The 7,710-nt window shown below is 45.5% G+C and overlaps 1 pseudogene; it reads right to left on the reverse strand.

The window, feature by feature from the left end:
• Positions 1 to 242: 242 nt before the first annotated feature.
• On the reverse strand, positions 243 to 379 carry LOC112471268 (annotated as a pseudogene).
• Positions 380 to 7,710: the final 7,331 nt, after the last annotated feature.

A 7,710-nucleotide genomic window follows, 5' to 3' on the forward strand; every position in this document is an offset into this window, starting at 1 on the left:
TTGCAACTCAGGATGCCTGCCTCTTCTGGGAGGGGTGCCTTTTGCAAACTCCTCCTGCAATTCTGAGTCCTTGGGCATCTTCTGTGCTCAGCCTCTACAGTTTTGCCCCTCTTCCGCTTATTCTTTGGTTCAGCATTTCAGTTTTTTTTGTTTTTGTTTTTTTAGGCAAGGCAACCCTTGGTTGACCTCACAGATTGCAAGGACCTTGTCAGTTTACAATCCCTTATTTTTTTATTTTTTTATGCTTACAGCACCTGGTCTTCCTAGGTGGTCTCCCATCCAAGTACTAACCAGGCCCGATCCTCCTTAGCTTCCGAGATCAGATGAGATCCGGCTTGTTCAGGGGATCGGGCTTGTTGAGGGTAGCATGGTCGTAGACAGCATTTCAGTTTTAATTGTAGACTATTTGAAAATGGATGAGTAGGTGGGCTGGCTGTTACATGGGGGGAAGGATTGGAGTGAAAGACGCTTTTGATTCGCTTGTGTCTATTTTTGCCTCTGGAATCCCCCAGACAACTCTTCATTTCTGTGTCTCACGACTTGTCCCAGGTAACCCTCTTCCTTAGATTTGTAGCCTGTCTTGTCTCACCCTGTTTTCCATTCTATTCTATCCAAGACACATCAGCAGATATTTACAGGGCATCATCCAAACTCCAGAGGTGGGTGAGCCCTGAGTTCTGCCCCCAGCGACCTCTCATTCTTCAAGGGTGATGTAGCTCTTCCTTCCTCCTCCAGGCCTCCAGTCCACCCTTTCAGGCTCAGCCTTCCTTCAGGCTTAGTACCACTGGGTCCTCACCAGCTCAAATGCTATCCATCATTCCCCAGCTCTAAAATGCCAGGCATTGGATGAAGAAGATCATCATTCCCAATCTCCGTCTGCTCACTAATCCTTCTGCCCTTAACCCCCTCCTACTTGCATGGCTGTACTGGTTCTCTGAGCCCTGAAAATGATGACATCTCTTATCCATTGGCCTGTGCTGAAAATGAAACTAGTGTTGTGATAGTAGGTTGAGAGAATTCTTTAGGAGTAGTTCTTATTCCTTTCCTGGTTGAAAATGTATGATGTTTCAGCTTGGATTTTGATCACCCAGCTAATATCCAGTTACCATTTCTCTCTTATAGTGGGTATTGTGTTCAGGTTTGCACAGTAATGTTAAGCTTACCCAAATATTTTTCAGGATCACCCCAAATTTGGTGCTGCACAGAGGGAAAGTGGAGAAAAAAGCTCTGTGACACTTCTTAGCACTTCTTTACCATCTTGGCCTTCAGATTAAAGTTCCTAAATTATTCACTGATGACAGGACCTTATAACGAGCTTCTTTCATATCTTGAGTTGAACCATATGACTTCAGTAAGAAACAATACCCTTTATTAAATTTCATAGTGTTAACAAAATGTAGTTAAACCTCACGGTGCTTCTATTAAATTTGATTTATGTATCTGAAGGCCGTATTTCCTCAATTTTAAACAAAGTGCTATAAAATAAAACTTATTTAGAAATATGGGTCCTTCTCATGCTGAAGAGTGAGAAAAATGTGCTGAGTCTTCCAGTATTAACTTTAAAAAGCGGCAGCTTAGAGCTGCAGGGCGGAACTCACGGGGAGTGAAAAAATGAAAATTAAAGTCAAATCTTGCAGAGTGTAGAAAAACGAGAATATGTACTTCTTTTTCCCTATTTTAAAGGAAGGAGAGTTTCATACTTTTTAATAAAGCCAGTCAACCAGTTCAACCTTCCAAAAGGTTGAGATGTATTTTATCAAGGTTTTAGCATAAAAAATATCAAATCCTAAGGATCAGAAATAAGTGAAAATCTCATTTAATCTGCTATGAGATGTATACACAATAGAAGACTGTATTGTCAAATTGTCAAATTGTGATCACCAAGTCGTTGCATCAAATAAGCAATGCAGCACTCACACATAGATCTAAGGGCTCACAGAACAGAAAAGGTCCCCAGCACAGGGTGAGAGAGAGATAGCATAGGAGGTCTTTGTGACTCAGCTCAAAGTGAAAAGAATGGTTTCGAAGGGGGCAGGCATCAAGGAAAGAGGGATAGAGTTGTTTGCTTTAAATAAAGCCTGTTATTTGATAGTTCATTCATTGGTTCCATGTAAATGTATAAGTTTGATTAAAAAAAAAAATCTAGAAAAGAGCTTCTTTCCTGACTATTACTCAGTGCCTAAGGCCCAAGAGGTTCAGGCCCCACCTGCCTGATCCTTACTAGGACAATTCTACCAGCAAGAAAGTCTCTAGTGCTTCCTAGAACTTCCCATAACATTAGTGGGTGTCCCCTCTGCTGGCCCTAGCTTTGGACAGTGAGGGCATAGGAACTTCTGGGCTCTCTCAGCCATGCTTCCTTCTGCAGTCCCCAGTCTCTGCACCTGAGTCCCTGGGGCCCACCTCTTCCTACCAGGGTGTAGTTGACCAAGCCTGGCTGCTGCACTCCATGTCCACCTGGACATTTGTGCCCAGCCACCAGCTTTCCTCCAGTGACTGAGGGTAGGGGGGATGGAAGTCAGACTGCTTGCCCAGAGATCCGGAACTTCCTTGACTGACCTTGCTGCGAAGACTCCCGGCAGGCTCTGCCTAGCGCTCAGACTGAACCACGGTCAAAGGTGCTCCCACCCATCTCTCCCTCTCTGTCCCACTGGGGGTGAGACTCAGAGGTCTGACGGCTCTCCCAGCCTCCTACAGCTCCCTCATGTTCTTTTCACATAATAAAATTCCTTGCAAGTTTAGTCTGTTCTTGGTGTGTGCTTCTCAGAGGAGCTTAATTACAGAGACCCCCAATCCCCTCTTTTCCCATCGCCTCTGTCCTGGGTCCCGGTTGAGAGTCGCAGTTCACACCTCTCCCCTTCCTGAGGCGGGTTCCCCTCCTTAGAGCTCCGCTTCTCTGCGTCCCTGCCCATCACAGTTGCTTATCTGGACTATCACTCTTGATGACAAAGTTAGATTGGAGGCCTCTAAGATCCTGGCAGAGGTGGACCAGGTAGTAGAACCTTTTTTTTTTTTCGTCACCATCGAAACCCCCCAGGAGCCAGTGCTAGAAGGCGCTTTAAAATGGCCAGGTCAGATGCACAAGGGGCGGAGTCAGCAGAGAGAGGGCAGGACAGCTCTCCTCCCCTCCCCCAGTGCTTCTGCGCAGGCCTCATGTAGGGCTCCTCACCGATGCAGGTCAACAGGCTCAGGCTGCATCTTGACTCTGAGAACTCAGGGGTCAAGAGTTGCGGGTGTGAAGTGAGGATGTCACTCTTTCTGAGCCTCAACATTTTTTTTCTCCTGCACACTTGGGACACATCTTGAGTGACACCGGACAGATGAAGGTGTGGGATAGAGTGAGAGGGAGGTAAGAGCTAGAAGAAAAGACCATAACTGGATGGGTCCCTCTGGGACAGGGAGTAGGGCAAGGATAGCTCTAGGGGCATTTCACAGGTAGGAATAGCGAGGTGGCGGTTAGGCCGGGCTGCAGCGACGTCACAGGGTTCCTTTGTGACCCCCTCCCTCGGCGGAGCAAGAATTGGCCGAGGGAGCAGAGCAGGGGTAAATAAGAGGCTGGTTACCAGGGCCTGAGTTCAGAACGGAGTCGAGGGACATGGACAGGTGGGGCTCCGGTCCTGCTCCTGCTCCCAGCCCCCTTCATTCAAACCTTCCATACCTTCCTCTAGAGAGGACTCCGACTTCCTCCCCTCTTGTTTCCCACTGTCCTCTCCTGGCCTGCTGACTCACTGGCTGCTCTCGTCGGAGGTCGGAGGTCGGAGGTCGGTGGGCAGGGTGGACCTGGCTGAATCATGTGAGTAAGACTTGCCGAGAGGGGCACCCCCGATGCAGGTAAAGAGAGAGGGCGGGGCCTCCACTTCTCCGCTCCGCTGAGAACTCACAGATGTCGCTCCTCGCTCTGTCTCCAGTTGTCTGTCTGCCTCCAGCTTCTCGTTTTGGTCCTGTCCTTGGATTTCTTTAAAAATTACCCTGCCTCAAGGCTTCCCTGTTGATTTGCCTGCTCATCAATCCCTGAATGTTGCGTCTGCTGGCGGTTGCCAGGGCTGTTTCAAAGTCAAGATGACATTGGCGGGGATGTTACCTTGAGTTTCCTGGACCAGAGTGCAGGTGAGAAATGTGCCCTCGGGGAGAAAAAGAATAATCTCATCACGTCTATTTTGAAGATGGGGGTCAGGGGACATATGTCCCTAAATCCAGTCGATGAGGGCCCCACAAAGACCATACTCTGAAAATTATAGCAGAGATTCCAGTGGTTTAGGAGAGAGACCTCGAAAGCACGGCCCCCATCTACCGGCATCCTAGCAATGTGTACAGCCTCCAAGGGTTGGACCACTCACTCCTCAGAGGGCAGAAGCGCAGTTTTATGGCCTCCTTCACAGGTGTCCACCTGGGGAATCCCCAAGAACTGCTCTGCAAAAGTGCAATTAGATACTCACTGGACGGAGCACTTTGTTCCCTCACTGTACCTCTGAAATCATTTACTAACTGAACATACATAAATCTGCCTTCTGTATGTGACTTCCTATGTGCCAGATATGAGGTTGAAAAACAAAGGTAAGACTTTCTTTTCTTTAGGAGCTGACAGTTCATTGACTACACTACCTAAGGAAGCAATTGACTCTAATCAGAGACAGTGAGCACACAGGTGGAAATCCGGAGAACAAGGACATCGAGACCATTGAAATCAGCCTAGCCTTCCTGGGGAGGGATACCTGAGCTGAGCTGAGCTGAGCTGAGCTGAGCTGAGTAAAATAGGAGAAATGAGATCTTTAAAGGGGGCAGGGAGAAGAGCAGTCCAGAGAGGAGATTTGTGTGGCAATGGCCTCTCCCCTGGTTCTCTTCCTCCCTGCTCACCTCTCTCTGCTCAGCACAGCCACAGTGACTCCCAATCATGGCTCAAAACACTCACTGGTAAAAAGAACATTGTGGTAGGTGCCTCTGCCTTTTCTGACTCTACCTCCCTTCTCTGCCCTCTCATTTCTCATGTGTTATCCACCTACCCAACCCCAACTCTCCCAAGACAGCGGATTACAAATTACATTTTGAATCCCTCATTTGATTTGAATACTTTATGAGTCAACATGGTGAACATACTTCTTGAAATCTGCTATGAGGCATTAAGAAAAGTCTAAAACAGACTCTGCTCTTTAAATTCACTGGTGAGGAGAAAACAAAGGGACAATCATCCACATTTTGACTCCTGAGTTTCCATATGCACCACTCAACACAGAATTTATTTAAAATAATGTAACAATTCTGTATTTCCACCAAACAAAATACAACTTTTTTTTTGTATATCTGAAGACATTTTCACCCTCCAAAATGTTATTGTCCCTCAAAATCCATCATGGTTCCACTGAATATTCTGCTACCTGAAGACGAAATTATAAAATTAAACTTCAACAATTTGTATATATTATTATGGAAGGCGAGGAAAAGATAAAAACTGTGAGTATATACCAAAAACATACATATTATAAGCAAAGAAAAAAATATACAAAGCTACCCTCATACTTGTACCTGCAATTTGTAATGACTGAAATCTGTGTCTTCCTTCTTTTCTGCGTTCCCTATTTCCCCTGCCCTCACGCAAAACCTCAACTAGTCTCAGCCCTTTATCTGGAGGAGTGACCCAAACCTCCACTCTCAACGGAGTCCTCAATCATCCCGTGCCTTTCAGTTGCAGTAGTTTTCTGCTAACATTTACAATTGAGCCTAGAAGCACAATCTCCCCAGCGAACCCCCTGGGTTCCTAACAGAGCCCTCCTCGCTCCCAGTGGACAGCAGCAACTCTAGTACCCCCTGGAAATCAGAACCAATCACACTAAACAGTAAAGTAATCCCTTCTGATCTGTTGGTTCAATGGAATAAGAAGTCGAAAATATTAAGGTAGAAGTCTCATCTTCAGTTAAATGAAATCATTGCTATGTCCCCTGATATTAATCTGTTGGGGACTAGCCCTCGAAACTATCAGAACTCTTAAGTTGCTGAGACAAGATGCAAAAATTCTGCAAGTGGGTTATTAGTTGTAATTGTCAAAGGAGCCACATCCAGTTCTGCCCTCGATTCACAGACCAACGTGTTTTGGCTACGGGGACCACGCAAAATAATGATCTCTGATTCAAAGCATATACTGTCTCACATAAAACAGAGCCCATCCTTGTAAGGTGTTCTCTCCCAGCTGATGCCACAACTGAATGTAAGCCATTCCACATTCCAGTTAGGCCAGCCACTTCCAGGTGACGGGGGTGTGTGGTAACGACAGTTAATTCCATGGGTGTGAGCCCTTTGCTTAATGTCCTTTGCTGTGAAATGAGCTCTTGGATCAGACACAACAATGGGTAGATTGCCATGACAGTGGATAAGGCACCTTGTGAGTCCACAGATGGCATTGCTAGCATCATTACAGGCAAGGAAGGCACATGTTTTGTACTTCAGGGTCACCCCTGCAGCGTTGCAGCTGGCCACCTTTGTGTGTTACCAGCTTATTGTGCAGACTTAACTGTAAACAAGGTTCAAGTGTTCTCCTTAGTCAGCTTGAGGGACACTTCACGAGGCCATAGGTGTGGACTGAAGGAGAGGAGGCTATGGACAAGACTTCATGTCAGAGGAATCTGAGCATCTGCTCATGTAATCTACTCTTATCATCCTGACTTAAATTTGATCTCTTAGATATCATTTCCATTTGATGATAAATGCTTCTGCACATGCCCCACTTTATGGCTATGTGTGTTCATGATGGGAAGCTCAGGCCACAGGACTATCTGCTGTCCTAAAGTTAGGCATTCAGTATCTACTGAGGCCCTGTAGCAAAACAGAAGCTGTTCTGAAAAAGAAGATATGGATTTTCAAAAAATAAGAATTTCTAGAAATCAAGCTGTCATTCTTCTATTCATGCTGTGAGAAGCTCCATACATCAACTCTATTTGCCCTAAATGCTTTGAGTATCACTGAATCTACTGGATCGTAAGGATCAAGTTACAGAGCAGTTTGTGTTATAGCCTGAACTTACTGCATAGCCTCCTCTTTCTCTGGTCCCACTTGAAACTAACATCTTCATGAGTCTCTCTGTACATGGGTCAAAATAGTACACTCGGACGTGATATATGTTGCCTCCAAAATCCAAAAAGGCCTACCAAGAGTTATGTCCCTTTATTCATAGTAGGTGGTGCAAAGTACAGAAACTGGTTTTTTGCCTTGGAGGATATCTCTACATGCTACAGACTACTGAAACCCCAGAAACACTCAGGTGACGAATCCATGGATTTTCATTGGCTGTATCTCCTACAATGTGGTTCACATATGTCTTTGTAAAGGCGGCTAAAGTACTTGCTACTTCCTGCTCATCAAATTCAATCAGCCTAATGTCAATATGTGGACCAGTGTTATGTTTTGTAGAATGTCAAGAAATCAATATCCCTGTAGATTATATTATGGCAGAGAACAGACTAGACCTAGCCCTGTGACAATGCTGTGAACTTATACTGTTACCACCACTAGGTAAAAGCAGACTTTCTGGTGGTTCTTGCTAGTTGATATAAAGAAAAAGGCATTAGCTTGGTCAGTAGCTACATACAAGTTCATTTGCTCAGGTAAGTTTTTATATCTGAGCTTACAGTTACAATTAAAGTCTCTGCCTGATTAAGTTAACAAGTGCCCATAGTCACTCTTTAAAATTCATCTGAATTCTGTGCAGGCCAAACTGGTGAGTTG

The sequence above is a fragment of the Pteropus alecto genome, unplaced genomic scaffold, assembly GCF_000325575.1.
Source record: "Pteropus alecto unplaced genomic scaffold, ASM32557v1 scaffold45, whole genome shotgun sequence".
NCBI lineage: Eukaryota > Metazoa > Chordata > Mammalia > Chiroptera > Pteropodidae > Pteropus > Pteropus alecto.